Raw genomic sequence first — 26611 nt, 5'->3', positions numbered from 1 at the left:
AGTTGCACAGGGCGGGTCGAGACCCAGGGTCTCGAGCTTGATGACGAGCTTGGAGGGTACTATGGTGTTGAATGCCGAGCTGTAGTCGATGAACAGCATTCTCACATAGGTATTCCTCTTGTCCAGGTGGGTTAGGGCAGTGTGCAGTGTGGTTGAGATTGCATCGTCTGTGGACCTATTTGGGCGGTAAGCAAATTGGAGTGAGTCTAGGGTGTCAGGTAGGGTGGAGGTGATATGGTCCTGGACTAGTCTCTCAAAGCACTTCATGATGACAGTTACCTTAGCTTTCTTGGGAACAAGAACAACGGTGGCCCTCTTGAAGCATGTGGGAACAGCAGACTGGTATAGGGATTGATTGAATATGTCCGTAAACACACCGGCCAGCTGGTCTGTGCATGCTCTGAGGGCGCGGCTGGGGATGCCGTCTGGGCCTGCAGCCTTGCGAGGGTTAACACGTTTAAATGTCTTACTCACCTCGGCTGCAGTGAAGGATGTTTTCGTTGCAGGCCGTGTCAGTGGCACTGTATTGTGCTCAAAGCGGGCAAAAAAAGTTATTTAGTCTGCCTGGGAGCAAGACATCCTGGTCCGTGACTGGGCTGGGTTTCTTCTTGTAGTCCGTGATTGACTGTAGACCCTGCCACATGCCTCTTGTGTCTGAGCCGTTGAATTGAGATTCTACTTTGTCTCTGTACTGACGCTTAGCTTGTTTAATAGCCTTGCGGAGGGAATAGCTGCACTGTTTGTATTCGGTCATGTTACCAGACACCTTGCCCTGATTAAAAGCAGTGGTTCGCGCTTTCAGTTTCACGCGAATGCTGCCATCAATCCACGGTTTCTGGTTAGGGAATGTTTTTATCGTTGCTATGGGAACGACATCTTCAACGCACGTGAGAACCAGATGCTCACAGACTATGAAAACAGTCAGTTGAAAAGAGAGCAGCTGGAGTAGCATTGTTCTTTCGGGTGATCCATGTCTCTGTATGGCCCAAAAAGTAAAAGGGACTGAAGGGCTGCAAAAGCTGAGATTATCTTCTTGATTGTAGCTCAGCAGTTTCAAGCACTGCCAGAGACCAGGAATTCCACATGGGTTGTGCATGCAGGGTACACTAAATTAGAAAAGTTGCAACTAGGGAGTTGGGAGCGTCTATAACGCCTACAGGGAGAGGAGCAAACAGGTTTAGAAAACACACAGTAGCCAACGCTACAAAATAGGAAAACGATATTATAGGAAAACGAGATCTGAAAATAACTAGGTAAGATACTCAAGTGAGAGAGTGGTGTAGAGCCCTCCTCAAATAACTCGTCAGAACAACTCTGCAGGACCTTCTTAGTTTTGTGACGAGACCGCCACTGACAGGACCACCACTGAGAAAACAGAGGAGACTGAAGTACTAACACTAATTGCTACTTGCCTTACAGATGGGAAGAGCACAACTCCCGGTACTAATTGCTGATTGGCTAAGAGAGGAGAAACCACTCCCCCTCCAATAAAGCCACTGATTATGAGAACAACAAGTCACAAATTGACCTGCACCTTAATCCTGGTTGATGTATCAACAATCATCTGCAAGTTCTGAGCAGTCAGAAGTTCACACACCAAGTTGGCTACTGGGAAGACAGGCAGGACTTAAAGTAGATGGCCCTAGCTAGCAAAAAGACAGTACTAGACAACAATTAGACAACAATTATATGTAGATAGACATCAGGAGTCCTCTAGCTATAAAAGGAAGTACACTGAGATGGAGCCTGAGAAGCTGGTTATATACTCAGAAAATAGTTTGCAACCACTCCCCATCCAATACAGCCCCTGACTACCAAAAAAACGGACACAAATTGCCTTGCCCCTTAATCCTGGATGATTTGTCAAGAATCATCATGGGGCATCATGGATGTGTCAACAACCATGCTATTTAGCTAGCTAGCTGATTGTTCCAATGCATCTTCTAAAATGTGAAATTACAAGACAGAAAATACACTTACCTAAGGGTGTTTCCTGATGTCCTCCTTGCTGTAAAGGTAGCTACCGTTAGCTAGCTAGGCTAGTCAGTCCCAGTGGGCTGGAAGAGTTAAATCAATTAAAATGTTTGTTTTTTTATGCACTCGGTGGCTAGTTAGCAGAAACACTGTAGGCTCTCAGCATTGCTATATAACATAGCTGTACTGGCCATGTTTTAACCTGCTAGCTGGGATATATATTATTGTTATGAACTGTACCTCCAAAACCAGTTGACCAATGGATGCATCATCTATGCCTCCCTCTAAACCCCACTTACATGGATGGAGTAAAGGTGGCAAAACTTTGGAAATGCAAAAAACGCCGCAAAAGCCAGGGTTAGCAATCGGATTATAATTTAAACTGTTTCAATGAAAACATATTATTTGCATGAATTTACAATGAATTTGTTCTTGCCTTTAAAAAGTATTTCCTTACCATATTGTTAGTTTTGCTCTCAACACTTTTGGGTACATTTTTTGCCTTCAATGTCATTATTTTTGTTTGCAATAATAAGACATTTGTTATCGAATTATAATGTTTGCTTGATAAAGGCACAAAAGTAATTCCATAGCAGTGAAGGCATACAGGATGTCATGAGTAATTTATCCCCATGCATCAACAACCAAAGTTCATGATATCCCCATTCAGAACCACATAGAGGGAGCAGAGCTTTATTTCAATGCTAATGTCACCTCTTGATTAGCAAATTTCCTTTAAAAAATGTTGCAGCTCAAAGCTGCTCAACATAGCAGTGCCTGGGTTCATGATGTACATGTTCTCTCTGCTCATTCTTTACCCTGCCATGTGCATAATTTCCGAGCAATATCTGTGTCACATAGCAGAATCGTATTGATTGTTAAATCTGTTGTGCCTCGAGTCAGCACAACCTAAAGATCAAAATCGAATATGACCAACGAACACATGATCTGATATAGTGTATCATTGGTTTGATTTCAGATGAGAAGAAAATTACTTCCTATTTTTTTGTTGTCACAAAAAAAAAGAATCTGGGAGAGTTTGTCCCAGATGATGAAGCAACGAGTGTGCATTTGGCGGTTCATGGCAGGAGACTTTTTAATTTTAATCTCGTAGGCTTTGGTGTGGATTCAAATAGAAACTCCACTATTCTCTGCCAAAATTATAACGTATAATGTTATGCCAGACGTGAGCACCGCAAGAAACACACATGGAGTGTCAAGGGAAAAATATGATTCTTTAATTCCCTTTTATCAACATATTTTAATTAATATCAGAGGACAGCATCTGTGAGATTGGAATTCCTCCAGTGAAAATACTGCAACATTGATGATTAATTAGGACAGCATAAAATCAGAGAAGACACTTTGAAAAAAACTTGTCTGTTTGGTTCGATTCAGTTTCAAACACATGTAGAATGTTTTCTGACCATTTCTCATTGTAATGGCTGGAATGGTATAAATGGAATGGTATCAAACATATGGAAACCATGTTTGACTCTGTTTCATTGATTCCATTCCAGCCATTACCTTGAGCCTGTGCTCCTACGTCTCCACCCACCAGCCTCCATTGGTTCATAATCATAATGATACATATTTGGTAGCAGAATAACATTTGGGAAAATCAGGTCAAGACTTTTTTTCCCTTATCAATTATTATTATTATTAAATAGCTTACCTAAAACATGTCATGAGTCTTATTAAACTACGTAGAATTGCAGGAAAGTATTTTTTTCCTAGCTCCTTCAAATGAAACAAAATTAAGCTAGTGTTGGGAACCCCTGTTTTAGAGAGAGACCTTGTCCTCGAGAGACCTTGTCTGTGTCCATGTGTTTGTCTGAAGGATCAGCGCTGGCTGGAGATTGTGATGTGCTGCCAGTCATGTTCCTGCGGGGGCGGGTGTTTTTCTTCTAACCCCGCTGGGAGGGAACCAATGGTGCGGCACCTGTTTTGCATTCCACCGGGGGGCCAAGAGTTCCAGAAACAAGGAATGCTTCCAGCCAAAGCTACCCAGGCATAATTGAATACTCACACACATATTTTACCATTCTGAAAATCCATATAACATGGATATGGATATATAGTAACGCTTGACACAGTGTCGTCACTGGGATTTCTAGATGCTACAGAGCATACTGACTGGAGAAGCACTCTCATATAGAAACAACATTGCACCTCATTATTTAATATTTTATGCAGGTTGACGTTTAATTGTTATGAATCTTGCCATGGAGGCAGATCTGAGCGATTTCCGCTAGATGGGCCAGCTGCAAAGTAAAAATTGGCTATTGCTTTTTGGTCTTCATTTAAGGTTAGGGTTAGGCATTAAGGTTAGCACTGTGGTTAAGGTTAGGGATAGATTTAAAATCCAGCTAGTGACCGCTCAGCAGAGCTGCCTTCAGTCATCCCAATAAATGCCAACCTGCATTCAATGATTACATTTACATTTTAGTAATTTAGCACACACTCTTATCCAGAGCTACTTACATTAAGTGCATTCATCTTAAATTAGCTGTGTGCGACAACCACATATCACAGTCCTAGCAAGTACATTTTCCCTCAATAAACTTAGAAAAGTCAATAGGAAAATCTTTTTTTATGGCTGGGTAGTTTCATTAGGGAGACCTGTTGTCAGTTACTGGCAAAAATAACTGTCAACATTATTTCAGATTGTCTCATGCATTTCTGGCATTTACAGCAAACGCTGTTATCCAGAGCAAATTACATTAGTGGTAAGAACCCATCTATTGCGTCTCATTGATATGGACACTTTATATCGCAACATATTCTAAATATAAGGCCATCCACTAGTACATGTCCCCTTGCTGTACAGAGGAACCACATTTTTTCCTGTTTAAAGCGTGCTGAGAGCAGCATGTTTGTCAGTCAACTGGGGCAGTGGTTAAAGGGACATTTCAACCTGGGGGAAACTGTGCTTGTTTACATCATGTCCAAAGCATTTCTAGGACAGTGAGATATGTTTCACACTTAATTGAGGAAGGCATATCCGTGCTTCGCACGCTGAATGATACCCCCTATGACGGCTTATGGAGTACTGATGCGGGGGGTGAGATCTCAAAATAAATGTAGTCCTGCTTTGTGGCATTTTTCAAAGGCTTTATGTAATACTGATCGCGCTATACATTTTTGTGCGTGTAGACATGCGTGTAGATATAGTTCCTATCTGCAGATAAATTGCTAAATATACAAGCAGACACATTTTTTCCAATCTCTGAAAGACTACAACTTGTTTTGGGTGGTGCTTCATGTTCTGGCCCCTGTCCCTCCACCAAGGTGTGCTTTTTTTAAAGGACACGGACACAAACACAATCCTTTGGGCAAAACTGAAAGTACTGACCAGAAGCAATGCCTTCAAGTGATTCCTCTCAGCAACACAAATTTGACGATGGAGAATTTTTGATGTTCGTTTTTGACATTCAACCATACATGTTTTCAAACAAAGAGTTTGATTTATATATGGGCAGAAGGCCAGACCGAGATGCAGACACAGGAGGCAGATGGTTAGAGTCCAAGATGTTTATTAACAATCCAAAAGGGGTAGGCAAGTGAATGGTCATGGACAGTCAAAAGGTCAAAACGAGTTCCAGAATGGCAGGCAAGCTCGAGGTCAGGCAGGCAAGAATGGAGTCCAGAAAAACAGGCAATGGTCAAAACCGGGAGGACTAGGAAAAGAGAATAGAAAAGCAGAAGCATGGGTAAAACATGCTGGTTGACTTGAACATACAAGAAGACAAACTGGCACACAGAGAGACAGGAAACACAGGGATAAATACATCAGGGAAAATAAGCGACACCTGGAGGGGGTGGAGACAATCACAAGGACAGGTGAAACAGATCAGGGTGTGACAATTTAGCTAATTTAGAAGCTCACAGCCAATGCCAGCACCAAGAGGGCAGACAAATAAAGTAATTTTTCCTGCAAGCCACCTACTGTAGCTAGCTAGCTTTAGTTTACTGAAACCTAATGTATTGCTGGCTAACATTCTACTGTGTTACAGTGGGGGGAAATTGAACAATGTTTCCGTTTGCCAACTTAGTTAGACTAGCTAGCTAACATTAATTAAGTTAGCTAAAAACTACCTGTAGCCATATCTATGACAAAAAAATAGAAGAGGTTTTACAATCTGAGATATTTTGTATCTCAATTGTAAAACCTCTTTGCTTTTTAGTCATAGATATGGGTGCTAAACAGCAAGCTAAAACCAGCTACATTTACCAGAAAATGTTAGCACATGACTGGAGTTGGCTAGCTAGTTAGCCTGGTGCCTGCTAACTTGTTATGCTCCACACCTTGTGTTTGTAACTTTTTTAGCAAACATGTGTAACATCAGAAACTAAATTATTTTACGAGCTAGCTATGTAACATAATTGACGAGGGTTGACAATGGTTATGATTATGACCGTGGATACATTTAGATTTCACAACATTATAGGCATGATGCAAGATAGGATTCCAAACAGATGTAAATAACAAGTATTGTATATCAAGAAAGCTGGAAAGTTAAGTGTCACTTTCTTTCAAAATCGAACCCAGAAGCAGACCAGGACAAGGAGTAGGAAGAAGGTGAGTATTTATTTACAAGTGAATGTGAATGGGTAGATATATCCAGGTGGCGTAGCGGGCAGCGGTGGTGAGTTGATGGGAGTAAATAGGTGGATCCAATGGGGTAGTGGAATCCTCCGACGACCAGGCGGGAATGGGGTAAATGATTCGGGTGAGTAACTGAAGACAGAACAAACGGAGGTAAGTTTAAGGCAAGCGATACGTAAAAAACAACAAAACTAATTCTATCCAACTTGAGGCTGATACTATGGCACAACATACTGTCCATGGCTAACGATCCGGCGGGGAATGGATGTCAGGTCAGAGCTTTTGAAGGGGAGAGGTGATGATCAGGACAGGTGTGCAGATTACTGATGGGATACAGGTGCGGGTGAACATCGATCTCCCAACAAGCTAATTCGCCCGGCAACCAGACAGGGTGCGTTCCAGGACACCGGAAACACACTCCAGGACAGAAACACAGTTTACACAGTTTACAAGCAGAAAGAGAGGATAAACAATAATACTTATTTTTTTAAACTTATTTTGCACATACTGTTGATGCTAACGTCTCTTATGACCAAAAATAACTTATGGACATCAGAACTGGGATTACTCACCACAAACTAGATGAAGCTTTTTCCTTTCATGAGTCAGATGAGAAAGATTTACTGCTCTCCCTGGAACAGGCCCAGATTGTAACGTTCGTCATCTTCCTCTGATGAGGAGTAAGAGAGGTCGGACCAATTTGCAGCGTCTTAAGTGTCCATTTTAATGAGACAAAATGAACACTGCAAAAATACAAAATAACAAAGTGAAACAAACGAAATGGTCCCAGTGTGGTAACCAACACTAACACGGAAAATAATCACCCACAACTCAAAAGTGAAACCACTCTACCTAAATATGGTTCTCAATCAGAGACAATGATAAACAGCTGCCTCTGAGTGAGAACCATACCAGGCCATACCAGAAATCCCAAAACATAGAAAAGGAACATAGACAACCTACCCAACTCACGCCCTGACCATACTAAAACAAAGACATAATAAAAGAACTAAGGTCAGAACGTGACACAGATCCCCTTCATTTGAATGAAGAAAATATGGAGGAAAATAGCATGCAGATCGGGCTGCCTTTTGAGATTCCGTAGGCGAGCGAGTAAACTCCCACTGCCATCAATTCTACTTGCTAACATGCAATCATTGGAGATAAAAAATTGATGACCGATGATTACAATTATCCTACCAACGGGACATTAAGAACTGTAATATCTTCTGTTTAACAGAGTCGTGGCTGAACGACGACACAGATAATATAGAGCTGGAGGGATTTGCAATGTACCGGAAGAACAGAGAAGCTATGTCTGGTAAGACGAGGGATGGGGCTGTGTGTCATCGGCTTCATCAATAAGCACATCAACGACGTAGTCCCCACAGTGACCGTACCTACATATCCCAACCAGAAACCATGGAATCCAGGCAACATCCGCATCAAGCTAAAGGCTAGAGCTGCCGCTTTCAAGGAGCGGGACACTAATCCAGACGCTGATAAGAAATCCCACTATGCCCTCAGACGATCCATCAAACAAGCAAAGCATCAATACATGATTAATAATGAATCCTACTACAATGGCTCTGACGCTCGTCGGATGTGGCAGGGCTTGAAAACTATTACAGACTACAAAGGGAAACCCAGACTCAAGCTACCCAGTGACGCAAGCCTACCAGATGAGCTAAATGTATTTTATGCTCGCTTCGAGGCAAGCAACGCTGAAGCATGCATGAGAGCACCAGCTGTTCTGGATGACTGTGTGATAGCGCTCTCGGTAGCCTATGTGAGCAAGAACTTTAAACAGGTCAACATTCACAAAGCTGCCGGGCCAGATGGATTACCAGGACGTGTACTCAAAGCATGCGCGGACCAACTGGCAAGTGTCTTCACTGACATCTCCCTGACCGAGTCTGTAATACCTACATGTTTCAAGCAGACCACCATAGTCCCTGTGCCCAAGGAAGCGAAGGTAACCTGCCTAAATGATTACAGCCCCATAGCACTCACGTTGGTAGCCATGAATTGCTTTGAAATGCTGGTCATGGCTCACATCAACAGCATCCTCCCGGATACCCTAGACCCACTCCAATTTGCATAGCGCCCCAACAGATCCACCGATGGCGCAATCTCAATCGCACTCCACAATGCCTTTTCCCACCTGGACAAAAGGAACACTAAAGTGAGAATGCTGTTCATTGACTACAGCTCAGCGTTCAACACTATAGTGCCCACGAATCTCATCACTAAGCTTAGGACCCTTGGACTAAACACCTCCCTCTGAAACTGGATCCTGGACTTCCTGACGGTCACCGCAAGGTAGTTAGGGTGGGCAACAACACTTCTGCCATGCTCATCCTCAACACTGGGGCCCCTCAGGGGTGTGTACTTAGTCCCCTCCTGTACTCCCTGTTCACCCACGACTGTGTAGTCACGCATGACTCAAACACCATCATTAAGTTTGCAGACGACACAACAGTGGTAAGCCTGATCACGACACAGATGAGACAGCCTATAGGGAGGAGGTCAGAGAACTGGCAGTGTAGTGCCAGGACAACAACCTCTCCCTCAATGTGAGCAAGACAAAGGAGTTGATCGTTGACTACAGGAAAAGGTGGGCTGAACAGGCCCCCATTAACATCAGCGGGGCTGTAGTGGAGATGGTTTGAGAGTTTCAAGTTCCTTGGTGTCCACATCCTCAACAATCTATCATGGTACAAACACACCAAGACAGTTGTAAAGAGGGCACGATGAAACCTTTTCCCCCTCAGGAGAAGGTTCTACAGCTGCACCATCGAGGCATCCTGACCGGTTACATCACCGCCCTGTATGGCAACTGCTCGCCATCTGACCGTAAGGCGCTACAGAGGGTAGTGCGTACAGCCCAGTACATCACTGGGGCCAAGCTTCCTGCAAACCAGGACCTATATAATAGGCAGTGTCAGAAGAAAGCCCATAAAATTGTCAGACACTCCAGTCACCCAAGTCATAGACTGTTTTCTCTGCTACCGGCAAGCGGTACCAGAGCGCCAATCACCTCTCCCCTTCTAGGACCAAAAGGCTCCTTAACAGCTTCTACCCCAAGCCATAAGACTGCTGAACAATTAATCAAATGGCCACCGGACTATTACATTGACCCCCCTCCATTTGTACACTGCTGCTACTCACTGTTTATTATGTATGCATAGTAACTTAACCCTTACCTACATGTACAATTTACCTCTAACCTGTACCCCCATACACTGAACGGTACCCCCTGTATATAGCCTCGTTATTATTATGTTATTGTGTTACTTTTTATTATTTTTTTACTTTAGGATATTTGTTAAATATTTCTTAACTCTGAACTGCACTGTTTGTTAAGGGCTTGTACATTTCACGGTAAGGTCTACATTCATGTGACAAATCAAGTTTGATTTGATTTTATAGCTATATAACTGAAACTGGTTTTACTATACAAAAGGTTTCCCTAATCATGCCTGATAGACATGGATATAGGTAGATACTGTCTGCCTACCTGCCTAGGTATATTTGTACAGTCTGGTCACTGTGCAAAGGTTGAGGGTTATGCCATATTTCTTTCTTTTATTAGGGTAGATATTGTTGTAAATGTAATATATGTGCATGTGCACATGTATGCATGTTCAACTAGTCTACACTAATGTTGATGTTATGCTGGCATAGTTCAACTGTCGTTCAAACTACACAATATAGTATAATTTATTACATATTTTGTGTTACAGACAATACCGTACATTGCCTTCGTGGAGTGGATTATAGATACAGAAACAGAATTCAGTTGCCTGTGTGTGTCATTGTAGCAGAACTGTATCCTGTGAACTTTATCCTTCTCGAGGGACTAGACATCAAGCTGGGTTTCAAGCAGATGACTATTGAGGCAGTTTGATCATGACAACTCCTCCCACAGCTTTGCATGTATTCCCTGAACATTACTACACAGATCATACTGTATTTTTTGATGGTATTTTTCTTTGTGAATGAGAATTTCATCATGACAACCAGTTCTCTTAGCAACAGATTGTTTGGCGTAGTTGATCACCAGTTCTCTTAGCTACAGATAATGTGGCTTAACCAAAGATTTGGGGGTTACAAGATAGGTACTGTTTGGTGCATCACAGAGAATGTTCGGTCAACCTTAGCGATGCTGTCTTCGTCCTCGATTCGAGGAAACAGGAGTCTCATAAAATGTCTATGTCCAGTTGCAGGGAGTCTGTTTGAATTTAGAAAATGCTCCATTATTAAAATAAATAAATAAATTTCTCCATAAAATAACCCAACAATGTGTGCGCTGCCATCTTGTCTATTTTAAGTCTTCTCTCATTGATTGAGACAGGTCTCTGTCATCATGACATGCAGCACTTTGCCTGTCTCGATCAATGAGAGAAGACTTGAAATAGACAAGATGTCTGGTGTAACAATCTGTAGCTACAGTTCTCTGCACATTTTGTGTGTTACTTTTACCATATAACATTCTTGTTGAATAACCAGTTGTCTTTGAGTTTGCATTAAATAATGTATACTTCCCTGTATTTTAGATTTTGACAAATAAACATTCTGTCAATGGTGGGTGTAGCTGGTGCATGGAAGTCAGGCGTTAAACAGGTGTCCTGACTCTCTGAGGTCATTAAAGATCCCATGGCACTTATCGTAAGAGTAGGGGTGTTAACCCTGGTGTCCTCGCTAAATTCCCAATCTGGCCCTCAAACCATCATTGCTACATAATCATCCCCAGTTTACAATTGGCTTGTTCATTCCCCTCCTCTCCCCTGTAACTATTCCCCAGGTTGTTGCTGTAAATGAGAATGTGTTATCAGTCAACTTACCTGGTATGGATAAATGGATAAATTTAAAAAACTGTCCTGTAGGTTATCTAGCACACCTGATTCTAATAATTTGCTGGTTGACAAGCTGAACCAGGATAGTTACAACTGGGGTTGGAGCAAAAACCTACAGGAGGGGAGCTCTATAGCAACAGGGTTGGAGACCTTTGTTCGACATGGTCTTATGCTGAGCACGCTGGCTGTGTTTGCATAGGCAACCCAATTCTGATCGTTTTTCCACTAATTGGTCTTAATCACATCTGTCTTTTTCAGAACGGATCTGATTGATCAAAAGACCAATTAATGTGAACGGGACATAGGCCAACACACTTTTGTTGGTGAAGGTGTCAACTGAATGGGACCAGCTAGCGTATTGTTTATGGACAAGCTGCTTTTGAGTCGAAAGATCAGTCAACAAATTGAATGGGCTGGTGGGCTACAGAAGGTGTGAAAAGTCTTAGGAGGGCAGTTCATACACAGTATGCATTGTTGTGTATGGAAGATTGAGGAGAAATGGCACCTCTAAATCACTCTCATACACTGTCTGTAAACCTCCTCTAGCCCACTGACACAACATTTTTGTCAATTGTAGCCCATTGCATGGTGATTATTCTAGACATGTCTTTCTTTGTATATTGTTTTGAGAATCTACAGAGGGAAGAATGAAGTGGTTGTGTCATTACTGGTGTAGTCTTGATTTTATACCTTTCAGTGTCCCTTGCTGGTTTCTGTCACACGATCTTGTTGTTCTTCATTACTGCATGGTGTGTCCGCTCCCTTATGCTTGTGTACTCAAAATGCCACTTTAGGATATTTTTCAGTGGGGCACTGTGGAATGACTCCAGAGTTTTACAAAGAGAAAAGGTAAAAAGAGGAGTAAACTAAATTGATGACATGGTCCAGAAGGTACTCTGTGGTCCTCAGGCTACCTCTAACCACCTGTAACCCCATAACACAAACACAAACACAAACCATACAAACACTACCCAATTCATGTGTATGCATGCTTACTGTAAATGTAGCTATCGTAGCCGTCAGCTTGTAAATATTTTTGCCAACTTATCTTGTGCAGAGCTAGGAGTTGGAAGCAAATGTTGGTACTTTACTTTCATTTATCTGATGACTGTTATTTATCCAATCAACTAACTATGTTTATTTGTTACCTGATTATATTAATCATGTAATAATTAACTCATTAGGAATTTGGGGCACCTTGAGAGCGGTTGTTTACCATCTCCCAAATTAAACTTGGGATTGTCCGGGAGGTGACTATCTTCTCTGCCTCGTGTTGAGATTTCAGAGTTAGAACAAGTTTGGATGTGAGCTGCAGTTCAACGCCTCTCTGGTATAATATGTTAATTCATAACCCCTAATTTTATACAGCTCTTCAAAAGGGGCAGTTCGTCAGACTGACACGCTCTCTGACCTCACACAAGGGGAGAAAATGTCCTCTTATAGTTTCTAAGATCACATCCCTCTCTTCACAAAAACACTTTCATAATTGTTCATATTTCATACACGATGTAGAGAATGGACACTTCATATATAAAGTTTGTATACTTTTCAAGTTACAGTATTTCCTTAATAACATTTTTAAATGACACCACAAAATAACAACCCAAATTACATTATTATTATTTAGATCGCCTCTGACCATTCCCCACATTCTATGTTAGAAATATTGTTCCAGTATTCACTTTAGAACATGTTAGAGTTTCGGTGGGGAAACGTCTGTCTAGACAAAAGCACATTCCTTTGTGAATTTGGAGAGGGAGAACATGGATACCCTCTCCTTTAATTTAAACTACCCAGTCTGAAAAACATTGTGCTTATTTTCGCATAATTAATGAGACAGAGTTGAATTTACAACAGGGCGTGAACTGTCAACCACACAAAGTTTCCTTCTCCCCCTCTGCGGGTGAGAGGGGGTCTGGCCGAAGTCTTCCACTGCAAAGCTGATCCGATCAATCTGGATCCTCACAGGACAGTCACGACAGTACCATCTACAACAAAATACATAGCAATACACAATTTTAATTGTATTGACCAACAGTTGAAGTCGGAAGTTTACATACACTTAGGTTGGAGTCATTGAAACTCGTTTTTCAACCACTCCACAAATTTCTTGTTAACAAATTATAGTTTTGGCAAGTCGGTTAGGACATCTACTTTCTGCATGAGACAAGTACTTGTTTCCAACAATTGTTTACAGGCAGATTATTTCACTCTATCACAATTCCAGTGGGTCAGAAGTTTACATACACTAAGTTGACTGTGCCTTTAAACAGCTGGAAAAGTTCCCAAAAATGATATCATGGCTTTAGAAGCTTCTGATAGGCGAATTGCCATCATTTCAATTGGAGGTGTACCTAAGGACTACCTTCAAACTCAGTGCCTCTTTGCTTGACATCATGGGAAAATCAAAAGAAATCAGCAAAGACAGCAAAAAATGTAGACCTCCAAAAATCTGGTTCATTCTTGGGAGCAATTTCCAAACGCCTGAAGGTACCACGTTGATCTGTACAAACAATAGAATGGAAGTATAAACACCATGGGACCACGCAGCTGCCATACCGCTCAGGAAGGAGACGCATTCTCTCCTAGAGATGAATGTACTTTGGTGCAAAAAGTGCAAATCAATCCCAGAACAAAAGCAAAGGACCTTGTGAAGATGCTAGAGGAAACAGGTACAAAAGTATCTATATCCACAGTAAAACGAGTCCTATATTGACATAACCTGAAAGGCCGTTCAGCAAGGTAGAAGCCACTGTTCCAAAAACGCCATAAAAAAGCAAGACTACGGTTTGCAACTGCACATGGGAACAAAGTTTGTACTCTGGTCTGATGAAACAAAAATATAATTGTTTGGCCATAATGACCATCGTTATGTTTGGAAGAAAAAGGGAGAGGCTTGCAAGCCGAAGAACACCATCCTAACCGTGAACCAAGCGGGTGGCAGCATCATGTTGTGGGGGTGCTTTGCTGCAGGAGGGCTTGGTGGACTTCACAAAATAGATGGCATCACGAGGATGGAATATTATGTGGATATATTGAAGCTACATCTCAAGACATCTGTCAGAAAGTTAAAGCTTGGTTGCAAATGGGGCTTCCAAATGGACAATGACCCCAAGCATACTTACAAAGTTGTGGCAAAATGCTTAAGGACAACAAAGTCAAGGTATTGGAGTGGCCATCACAAATCCCTGACCTCAATACCATAGAACATTTGTGGGCCTTACTGAAAAAGTGTGTGAGAGCAAGAAGGCCTACAAACCTGACTCAGTTACACCAGCTCTGTCAGGAGGAATGGGTGAAAATTCACCCAACTTATTGTGGGAAGCTTGTGGAAGGCTACGCGAAACGTTTGACCCAAGTTAAACAATTTAAAGGTAATGCTACCAAATACTGTATGTAAACTTCTGTACCACTGGGAATTTGATGAAAGATATTAAAGCTGAAATAAATAATTCTCTCTACTATTATTCTGACATTTCACAATGTTAAAATAAAATGGTGATCCTAACTGACCTAAGACAGGTATTTTTTACTAGGATTAAATGTCACGAATTGTGAAAAACTGAGTTTAAATGTATTTGGCTAAGGTGTATGTAAACTTCCGACTTCAACTGTACTTCTGAGCATTCTCTGAAGCAACACATTACTCGCACTTACATAAATTCATATCAAATGTCATCCAAGAAACACCTCCAGTTATACAGTATATTGTTTCTTAGACATCGAAGCTTGTCTTAGTTTATATCAATTGAAACATTGTTCTGGATGGGATGACTGCCTCCCAAACAAGTGGCATAAGATTTTTACTCTACGTAGTTGAGGCATGACGACAAACAAACATTGTAAAAACAAATCTTGCCTGCAGAAGTTCTGTATTGTTCCTTCGAAGTACACAATGCCATCATCCACGTTTGTGGGCAGGCCCCATCTACCTTAGCAGCGGTATCTGCATTTGCAATGAATGCCGGACTGTGTGGTTCACTATGAGCAGATGAATACAACGAAAGTATATACTTCCTGATTCTACCAGTGAAATGAAAATGTGCTAGTTCTAGCTTGTGGTTTGGATAATTGTGATGTTTATGACAAAAACAAAATGTTGTTATTATAGTTATGACTATATGCCATGGAAGAGCCATGGTGAAATTACCCTTGAAAGTGATGACATACTCGAGCCTTGAGTGAATGGCTGGTATGCAGAACCTGAACTGAGATACACATGGATGAGGGGAGCCTCCTCATCTGTGCCCTTGTACTAGCACTGTGTCCTGCTTGGCATGGCCCACTGGAGCGCAGCACACCATCAACAGAGATTGGCTTGGCTGATGACTCAGTTCTAATGGGGATCAGTGTTCACACAGCTAATGAATTACAGCTGCTGCAGTCACTAATATGTGACTCGTCGGGATTAAAAAAATATGAGATGTGTGTAAATAAAGCATTATAACTTGTAATGCAAGAGTGGTGATTGGTGAATAGGAAGTCAACTCTTCTGTATTTATATACTGTATTTCATATCTTTAGCACAGTGTTGGCTAGTCTGGCTAGATGGTCTGAAGCATTTTCTGATTAATAGTCTGTGTATTTTCTATAATGTACAGCGTCTGCTATTCAACCCAGGAGGAGCTTAAATGTCTGTAAATGCTGTAAAGGGATGAAGCATTTGTTATACACACACGTGACCTTGAAAGAACAGCTATGTCAGTCTAGGTGCACTCAGTTCATTTCTCCTGTCCGAGGAACAATTTATACCTTAATTCCTTCTGAATAATTCTCAGCTCCCCACTGCCAAACAAAACCAGATGAAGGCTGTTAATAATGGCTAGCTATGCCAACTGGAATGCCTCTCCTTGCACGGAGGTGGGGGATTCCTCATGTCTCTCACATCTCTCTCAACTAAATTGTTGTTTTGGCCCTTGGGGTTCTGGGCAGCTTTGCAAGAAAGTAGGTTGATAATAGTCACAGATTCACCATACAATCTAGAGTCCATGGCCAATACCTTTCTGATAGCCATTAAACATTCTGTAAGTAATAAGTAAGTAATAAGTAATTAAACTTAACTGAAAGTTAATCTAAGAAGGAAAATAGTATAAATGCTCTGGGAAGATCCAGATTGAACTGCTGTGGAAATTAGACATGCTAATTTTAATTGTCCAGGGGCCGGGACACAACATGGGGTAAATAACATAATAAGTACAACCCCAGATGTGAGACAAACACAGCAATTTGTTAAGCAGATGACATGGTTTAATAGAACCACTTGCTGCTGGAGTCTACTGAACATTCTACAGGGCTTTGAAGGGTAAGGGGCTGATTTTCTGCTCATCCTCTGCAGTACTTAGACAAACATTCTTCGCACATCACACTGACAGCTGACACATTTCCTGCCATCTCAGATGTTCCTGTACAGCTGTGGTATAAATGTTGACTAGAAAAGCAGTTTCAGAATAAACTGTTTGCTTGCGAAAGGAATTCTTCAGTTGCATAGTATTCAGTAGCAATTGCCATAGGATATTGCCTTGTCAGACAATAGTTCCCAGTGGCCATGCTAACAGATGCTAACTTGCCAAATACATTTTTAAAAAACCTTCCTCCAATTAACCACTCTGGAAGCAAAACAAAGATTAAGCAATCCTGTTACAGTTGTGTACAATTAAAGGCAAAAAAGTAATAAATAATATTAACTAGCACAATCAGAATAGTAAGAATATATATGCAGACAGAGAACATTTTGTGAGGGCTGGGAAATATGAAGGAAGTATTTGCTGCATTTAGCCCTGAAGGATGTTACCACTGCATACCTACTCATTCAAGGGTTTTTCTTTATTTTTACTATTTTCTACATTGTGGAATGTGAAATAACACATATGGAAACATGTAGTAACTAACAAAGTGTGAAACAAATCAAAATATATTTTATATTTGAGATTCTTTGAAGTAGCCACCCTTTGTCTTGATGACAGCTTAGCACACTCTTGGCATTCTCTCAACCAGCTTCATGAGGTAGTCACCTGAAATGCATTTGAATTAACAGTTGTGCCTTGTTAAAAGTTCATGTGTGGAATATATTTCCTTCTTAATGCGTTTGAGCCAATCAGTTATGTTGTGACAAGGTAGGGGTGGTAAATAGAAGATATCCCTATTTGGTAAAAGACCAAGTCCATATTATGGCAAGAACAGCTCAAATAAGCAAAGAGAAACAACAGTCCATCATTACTTTAAGACATGAAGGTCAGTCAATACAGAACATTTCAAGAACTTTGAACATTTCTTCAAGTGCAGTCGCAAAAACCATCACGCGCTATGATGAAACTGCCTTTCATGAGGACCGCCACAGAAAAGGAAGACCCAGAGTTACCTCTGCTGCAGAGGATAAGTTCATTAGAGTTACCAGCCTCCGATTGCAGCCCAAATAAATGCTTCACGGAGTTCAAGTAACAGACACATCTCAACATCAACTGTTCAGAGGAGACTGCATAAATCATGGTCGATTTTCTGCAAAGAAACCACTACTAAAGGACACCAATAATAAGAAAATACTTTATTGGGTCATTAAACACGAGCAATGGACATTGGACCGGTGGAAATCTGTCCTTTGGTCTGATGAGTCCAAATTTGAGATTTCTGTTCCAACCGCTGTGTCTTTGTGACCCAAAACACACCTCCGTGCTGTGTAAAGGCTATTTCACCAAGAAGGAGAGTGATGGAGTGCTGCGTCAGATGACCTGGCCTCCACAATCACCTGACCTCAACCCAATTGAGATGGTTTGGGATAAGTGGGGACTGCGGAGTGAAGAAAAAGCATCCGACAAGTACTCAGCATATGAAGCTGGTTGAAAGAATGGCAAGAGCGTGCAAAGCTGTCATCAAGGCAAAGAGAGGTTACACATGATTCCATATAGGTCATTTCATAGTTTTGATGTCTTCACTATTATTCTACAATGTAAAAAATAGTAAAAATAAAGAAAACCCCTTGAATAAGTAGGTGTGTCCAAACTGTTGACTGGTACTGTAGCCTACATATCAATACATACACACAAACTATCTTGGTCAAATAGGAGAGAGGTGTTGTTCCTTGATGTGTTGCTTTATAAAAAAATCTAAATCAGGTTTGCTGTTCACTTGAGCAATATGAGATGGAATGGAGTTCCATGCAATAATGGCTCTATATAATAATGCACACTTTCTTGAATTTGTTCTGGATTTGGGGACTGTGAAAAGACCCCTGGTGGCATATCTGGTGGGGTAAGTTTGTGTGTCAGAGCTGTGTGTAAGTTGACTGTGCAAACAATTTGGCATTTTCAACACAATGTTTCTTATAACGAGAAGTAATGCAGTCAGTCTCTCCACAACTCTTAGCCAAGAAGGACTGGCATGCATAGTATATCAGCCCTCTGATTACAATGAAGAGCAAGACATGCCACTCTGTTCTGGGCCAGCTGCAGCTTAACTACTGTAGGTCTTTCCTTGCAGCTCTCGACCACACGACTGGACGATAATCAAGATAAGACAAAACTAGAGCCTGCAGGACTTGCTTTTTGGAGTGTGGTGTCAAAAAATCAGAGCATCTCTTTATTACGGACAGACTTCTCCCCATCTTTACAACCATTGAATATATGTGTTTTGACCATGACATTTTACAATCAAAGGTAATGGCAAGTCATTTAGTCTCCTCAACTGGTTCAACAGCCACATCCTTCATTACCAGATTCCGCTAAGGTCTAGAATTATTTGTACCAAATACAATGCTCTTAGTTTAACACATGTTCAGGACTAGTTTATTGCTGGCCACCCATTCCAAATCAGACTGCAACTATTTGTTTAGGGTTTCAGTGACTTCATTAGCTGTGGTTGCTGATACGTATATGGTTGAATCATCAGCACACATGGACAAACATGCTTTGTTTAATGCCAGTGGCAGGTCATTGGTAGGTCATTGGTAAAAATAGAAAAGAGTAGAGGGCCTAGAGAGCTGCCCTGTGGTACACCACACTTTACATGTTTGACATTAGAGAAGCTTCCATTAAAGAAAACCCTTTCAGTTCTATTAGATAGATATCTCTAAATCCACGATTTGGCAGAGGTTGAAAAGCCATAACACAGGTTGTTTTCAACAACAGTTTATGGTCAATCATATCAAAGGCTGCACTGAAATCTGACAGTACAGCTCCCACAATTGTCTTATTATCAATTTCTTTCAACCAATCATCAGTAATTTCTGTCAGTGCAGTACATGTTGAGTGCCCTTCTCTATAAGCATGCTGAAAGTCTGTTGTTTATTTGTATACAGCGAAATAGCCTTTTATTTGGTCAAACGTTTTTTTTCCAACAGTTTGCTAAGAGCTGGCAGCAAGCTTATAGATCTGCTGTTAGAACCAGTAAAGGCCGCTTTACCACTCTTGGATAGCGGAATTACTTTGGCTTCCACCACGCTGCATTTTGGTCCGACTCTCCTTCAACAGACGAACGCCGTTACAGAATCACCCACCACACCCGGACCGAGCGGCGTGGTAACAGGCAACAGCGAGAGCAGAAGCAGCGAAAGGAGGAGTGGACATGGGAAGACGTTTTGGATGGCAAGGGTTGTTACACTTGGGAGGAAATACTGGCCGGAAGAGATCGCCTCCCATGGGAACAGGTGGAGGCACTTAGGAGAGCAGAGGCAGCCGGAGATAGGAGCCGACGATACGAGGGAACACGGTTGGCAAGGAAGCCCGAAAAGCAGCCCCAAACATTTATTGGGAGGGGGCTTACAGGGAGTATGGCTATGCCAGGTAGGAGACCAGCGCAAACTCCCTGTGCTTACCGGGGGGCTAGAGAGACCGGGCAGGCACCGTGTTATGCTATGGAGCGCGTTTCCAGTGCGGGTGCATAGCCCGGTGATGTTCATACCAGCTCTTCGTATTGGCCGGGCTAGAGTGGGCATCGAGCCAGGTAAGGTTGGGCAGGCTCGGTGCTCGAGAGCTCCAGTGCGCCTGCACGGTCCGGTCTATACAGTGCCACCTCCACACACCAGTTCTCCGGTGGCAGCTCCCCGCACCAGGCTTCCTGTGCGTGTTCTCTTTACAGTACCACCAGTTCCAGCACCACGCATCAGGTCTAAAGTGCGTCTCGCCTCTCCAGCGCTGCCAGAGTCTCCCGCCTGTTCAGCGCTTCCAGAGCCTTCCTCCTCTACAGCGCTGCTGGAGTCTCCCTCCTGTTCAGCGCAGCCAGAGCCTTCCTCCTCTACAGCGCTGCCGGAGCCTCCTGCCTGTTCAGCGCAGCCTGAGCTGTCAATCTGCATGGAGCAGCCAGAGCTGCCAGTTTACATGGAGCAGCCAGAGCTGCCAGTTTACATGGAGCAGCCAGAGCTGCCAGTCTGCATGGAGCAGCATGAGCTGCCAGTCTGCATGGAGCAGCCAGAGCTGCCAGTCTGCATGGAGCAGCCAGAACTGCCAGTCTGCATGGAGCAGCCAGAGCTGTCAGTCTGCATGGAGTAGCCAGGGCTGCCAATCTGCATGGAGCAGCCAGAGCTGCAATCTGCATGGAGCAGCCAGAGCTGCCAGTCTACATGGAGCAACCAGAGCTGTCAGTCTGCATGGAGCAGCCAGAGCAGCTAGATCCGCCAGTCAGCCATGATCTTCCAGATCTGCCAGTCAACCAGATTCTTCCAGATCTGCCAGTCAACCAGAATCTTCCAGATCAGCCAGCCAACCAGAATCTTCCAGATCAGCCAGCCAGCCAGGATCTACCGGTGCCAACTACCTGCCTGAGCTTCATCTCAGTACTGGGCTTCCTCTCAGTACTGGGCTTCCCCTCAGTACTGGGCTTCCCCTCAGTCCCGAGCTTCCCCTCAGTCCTGAGCTGCCCCTCAATCCCGAGCTTCCGCTCAGTCCCTAGCTTCCCCTCAGTCCCGAGCTGCCTCAGTCCCGAGCTGCCCCTCAGTCCCGAGCTGCCCCTCAGTCCCGAGCTGCCCCTCAGTCACGAGCTGCCCCTCAGTCCAGTGGGGTTCTGGGTGAGGACTATTAGGCCATGGTCGGCGGCAAGGGTGGATTATCCCAGGACGCGAGGGGGAGAAACTATGACATTTATGGAGTGGGGTCCACGTCCCGAGCCGGAGCTTCCACCATGGACAGACGCCCACCCGGACCCTCCCTATGGTTTTGAGGTGCGTCCGGGAGTCCGCACCTTAGGGGGGTTCTGTCACGCCTTGGTCTTAGTATTTTGTGTTTTCTTTAATTATTTGTTCAGGCCAGGGTGTGACATGGGTTTATTTTGTTGTGTTTCGTATTGGGGTTTTGTAGGCATTGGGATTGCGGCTGAGTAGGGGTGTAGCATAGCTTTGGCTGCCTGAGGCGGTTCTCAATCAGAGTCAGGTGATTCTCGTTGTCTCTGATTGGGAACCATATTTATGTAGCCGGGGTTTCACTGTGTATTTAGTGGGTGATTGTTCCTGTCTCTGTGTAGTGTTCACCAGATAGGCTGTAATTAGGTTCTTCACGTTCCGTTTGTTGTTTTGTTATTTATAAGTTATTTCATGTATCGCTATTCTACATTAAAGAACATGAGTAACCACAACGCTGCATTTTGGTCCGACTCTCCTTCAACAGACGAACGCCATTACACAGGCCTGAGAACAAAGTGTAACGGGTGTCATCGGAAGGAGGAGACCAAGACGCAACATTCCTTGAGTTTCACATAATTTAATAATGAAGTGAAACCTTTTGGGTAAAAACAAAACAATAAAGAATACAACGACCGAACAGCTTCGTTGTGCCAACTACATGCACACAACCAAAAGAACAAGATCCCACACTGAAGGAGGGAAGAAAGCTACCTAAGTATGATTCCCAATCAGAGACAACGATAGACAGCTGTCCCTGATTGAGAACCATACCTCGCCAAACACAAAGAAATAGAAAACATAGAAACATGAACATAGAATGCCCACCCTGTCACACACTGGCCTAACCAAAATAGAGAATAAAAACCTCTCTATGGCCTGGGCGTGACACAAAGACTTTTCTCTTGGCTCAGATTAAAGATATGACACATAGGAGTGGCTATAGAGTCAGCTACCATCCTCAGTATCTTTCCATCTAAGTTGTAAATGCCACGAGGATTGTCATTATTGATCGATAACCAACTTTTCAAAATTCAAACTTCCAATAGTTTTCTTTCATGATTTGTTTTTTTTATGGATGAATACGATGGCTTACTGTTCGTTATTGACTAAAATAATTGGCAAATTCAAATGGTTTTGTGATGAATAAGCCATCTGATTCGATGAAAGATGGAGTTGAATTTGTCTTTCTGCCAATAATTTGGCAGAAAGACAAACCTGCCTGCTGCCATTCCTGAGCTCTGTACTGGTGATGCCCCGATCCCGCAGCTGAATCAACTTTAGGAGACGTCCTGGCGCTTGCTGGACTTTCTTGGGTGCCCTGAAGCCTTCTTCACAACAATTTAACCACTCTCCTTGAAGTTCTTGATGATCCGATAAATGTTTGATTTTGGTGCAATCTTACTGGCAGCAATATCCTTGCCTGTGAAGCCCTGTTTGTGCAAAGCAATGATGACCGCACGTGTTTCCTTGCAGGTAACATGGTTGACAGAGGAAGAACAATGATTCCAAGCACCACCCTCCTTTTGAAGCTTCCAGTCTGTTATTCGAACTCAATCAGCATGACAGAGTGTTCTCCAGCCTTGTCCTCGTCAACACTCACACCTGTGTTAACCTGTCTAGGACAAGAACCCCGTTTCGCTAGGGGAACCCCCGCAACAGCCAGTGAAAGTGCAGGGCGCCAAATTCAAAACAACCAAAATCTCATAATTAAAATTCCTCAAACATACAAGTGTTTTACACCATTTGAAAAATTTAATTTTCGTTAATCCAGCCCCAGTGTCTGATTTCAAAAAGGATTTACAGCGAAAGCACCACAAATGATTATGTTAGGTCACCATCAAGCCACAGAAAAACAGCCATTTTTCCAGCCAAAGAGAGGAGTCACAAAAAGCAGAAATAGAGATAAAAAGAATCACTAACCTTTGATGATCTTCTTCAGATGACACTCATAGGACTTCATGTTAAACAATGTATGTATGTTACATGTATGTTTTGTTTGATAAAGTTCATATTTATCTAAAAAAATCTGAGTTTACATTGGCGCGTTACGTTCAGTAGTTCTAAAACATGCGGTGATTGTGCAGAGAGCCACATCAATTTACAGAAATACTCATTGATAACGATACGACTATTATACATGGAACTTTAGATAAACTTCTCCTTAATGCAACCGCTGTGTTAGATTTCAAAACAACTTTACAGAGAAAGCAAACCATGCAATAATCTGAGTACAGCCTTTAGACAACAAAGCAGCCAAAAAGATAGCTGCCATATTGGGTAGTCAACATTACTCAGAAATAGCATTTTAAATATTCACATACCTTTGATGATCTTCATCAGAATGCACTCCCAGGAATCCCAGTTCCACCATAAATGTTTGATTTGTTCGATAATGTCCATCATTTATGTCGAAATATGTTCTTTTGTAAGGGCGTTTGCTAAACAAATCCAAAAGCGCGTTCAGGTCGTGCCGAACGTCGGACAAAAAGTTTAAAAAGTTCTGTTACAGCCCGTAGAAACATGCCAAACTAAGTATGGAATCAATCTTTAGGATGTTTTTAACATAAAACTTCATTAATGTTCCAACCGGACAATTCCTTTGTCTGTACAAATGAAGTGGAACGTAGCTAACTTTCACGTGAGCGCGCCAGACCGAGGCTGTGGCACTCTGCCGCTCACTCAAAGAGCTCTTATGAGCCCCTCCTTTAGAGTAGAATCCTCAAAACAGGTTCTAAATACTGTTGACATCTAGTGGAAGTCTTGGGAAGTGAAACATAACTAATATCCCACTGTATCTTCAATGGGGACTGAGTTGAAAAACTACAAACCTCGATTTCCCACTTCCTGGTTGGATTTTTTCTCAGGTTTTTGCCTGCCATCTGAGTTCTGTTATATTAACAGACATAATTCAAACAGTTTTAGTAACTTCAGAGTGTTTTCTATCCAAATTGAATTTTATGCATATTCTAGCTTTTACGGCTGAGTAGCAGGCAGCTTAATTTGGGCACGTTTTTTCATCCAAGCTACCCAATACTGCCCCCTACCCCAAAGAAGTTAACGAGAGAATCACTGACATGGTGTCAGCTGTTCATTTGTGGCAGGGCTGAAATGCAGTGGAAATGTTTTTGGGGGATTCAGTTCATTTGCATGGCAAAGAGGGGCTTTGCAATTAATCTGATCACTCTTCATAACCTTCTGGAGTATATGCAAATTGCCATCATACAAACTGAGGTAGCAGACTTTGTAAAAATGTATATTTGTGTCATTCTCAAAACTTTTGGCCATGAATGTACACATTCATCATTGCTAAAAACACACAAACAGAGAGTGAGTTAGCTATATTACATTTACATTTACATTTAAGTCATTTAGCAGACGCTCTTATCCAGAGCGACTTACAAATTGGTGCATTCACCTTATGACATCCAGTGGAACAGCCACTTTACAATAGTGCATCTAAATCTTTTAAGGGGGGGGGGTGAGAAGGATTACTTTATCCTATCCTAGGTATTCCTTAAAGAGGTGGGGTTTCAGGTGTCTCCGGAAGGTGGTGATTGACTCCGCTGTCCTGGCGTCGTGAGGGTGTTTGTTCCACCATTGGGGGGCCAGAGCAGCGAACAGTTTTGACTGGGCTGAGCGGGAACTGTACTTCCTCAGTGGTAGGGAGGCGAGCAGGCCAGAGGTGGACAGATCTATTTTTAGTATTTTCCAGACAAGGGTTGAGCTACCAGATTGAGCAACTCTTATTTGTTAACGTTAGCGAGTTTGCGTTAAATAACCCTAGTCAAAGATAAAACAAACAAACATGTTTACTCTGCTGAAGGTACCATTCTAGCAGTGTCTACCATGCCATAGGTGAAAATTGATTGACAGTCTGCATCCAAAATATAGTTAGCTAGCTATATGGTTTAGCTGATGGCTTTCAGAGTTCAATACAGGACTGTAATGTTAGCTAGCAAGCTAACTTACCTAGTCCAGCTAGGCTAACATGCTAGCATTTTCTAATCAAGAATCTTCTGTTATGTTGTGAAGGAAAAAACTTCTCAGCTATCATCGAAATGGATTCCCCATCAGTTCAGCCTCATAATCCCTCTAATAATCTTTCAGCACCGTAAGCGTCATTCTTGATTGCCGCACGTCACTGGCAGTATCGGGCTAAATCTCTGGTAGGTAGAACAATGAAAGATACAGTAACTCATTTTCGAATTCATTTGTAATTAACACAGACAGACACAGAACACCTCACAGGCATGATGACAAAAGTTAGTGAAAAACAGATGTTTTAAAAAAAATCTTGCAAGTTTGTGGGCACACCCATCTACCTAGCAGGGTGGTATCTGCATTCCCTATGAATGCCGGACCTTGTTGTTCACAATGAGCAGACAAATTTACACAAGGTCGAAACTTGCAGATTCTACCAGTGAAATGAAACTGCGTTTGTTCTGGCTTGTATTCAAACCCCTTGACTTTTTCCACATTTTGTTACATTACAAACTTCTTCCATTTTGTAGAAATGTTAAAATAATGTAGGATAATATAACACAATAGATATGGTAGGAGAAAATACAAAGACAAAACAACCAGAATGTATTTTTTGAGAGAGAGACCATTCTCTTAGAAATTTAAGAGAATGGTCATATTGAAAATTAGCTCCATGGATTCCTATGGCTTCCACGGGATGTCAGCAGTCTATGCTCAAGGTTTCAGGCTTGTAACTTCAAAAACGATTGAGAAATATCAGTTTTAGCAGAAGGATATTCGTGGATATCTGTGTATGTGCGCGCTATGAAGAGATTACGCACCTGCTAAAATCTGTTTCCTATTGAACATTCTTTCCGTAAGAAATATTATTACATTTACATTTACATTTAAGTCATTTACCAGACGCTCTTATCCAGAGCGACTTACAAATTGGTGCATTCACCTTATGACATCCAGTGGAACAGCCACTTTACAATAGTGCATCTAAATCTTTTGATTACATTTTAGGGTATCTGAGGAGTAGATCGAAACGTAGATCGAAACGTATTTTGACTTGTTGAAACAAAGTTTACGGGTAGATTT

The 26611-nt window shown here is 42.3% G+C and overlaps 1 long non-coding RNA gene across 4 annotated transcripts in view; it reads right to left on the bottom strand.

Annotated features, from left to right (window-relative positions):
* Window positions 1-5499: 5499 nt before the first annotated feature.
* Window positions 5500-26611, bottom strand: part of LOC118401232 (uncharacterized) — a 64504-nt gene continuing 43392 nt past the window's right edge. Inside the window, exons 1-4 of one of the 4 annotated variants that reach the window (XR_008075457.1) lie at window positions 7156-9710; window positions 6818-7000; window positions 6573-6715; window positions 5500-5654 (exon numbers count right to left, since the gene is read on the bottom strand). This is a non-coding gene — a long non-coding RNA (uncharacterized LOC118401232). Of the gene's footprint in view, window positions 5655-6339; window positions 6716-6817; window positions 7001-7155; window positions 9711-12132; window positions 13298-26611 lie in introns of those variants that run through there. The other 3 variants (XR_008075456.1, XR_008075458.1, XR_008075455.1) reach the window with 3 other exon arrangements.

The sequence above is a fragment of the Oncorhynchus keta genome, chromosome 22 (assembly GCF_023373465.1).
Source record: "Oncorhynchus keta strain PuntledgeMale-10-30-2019 chromosome 22, Oket_V2, whole genome shotgun sequence".
Taxonomy (NCBI): Eukaryota; Metazoa; Chordata; class Actinopteri; order Salmoniformes; family Salmonidae; genus Oncorhynchus; species Oncorhynchus keta.
Note: the sequence above shows the minus strand (reverse complement) of the source record. Positions and strands in the feature narration are given on the sequence as shown.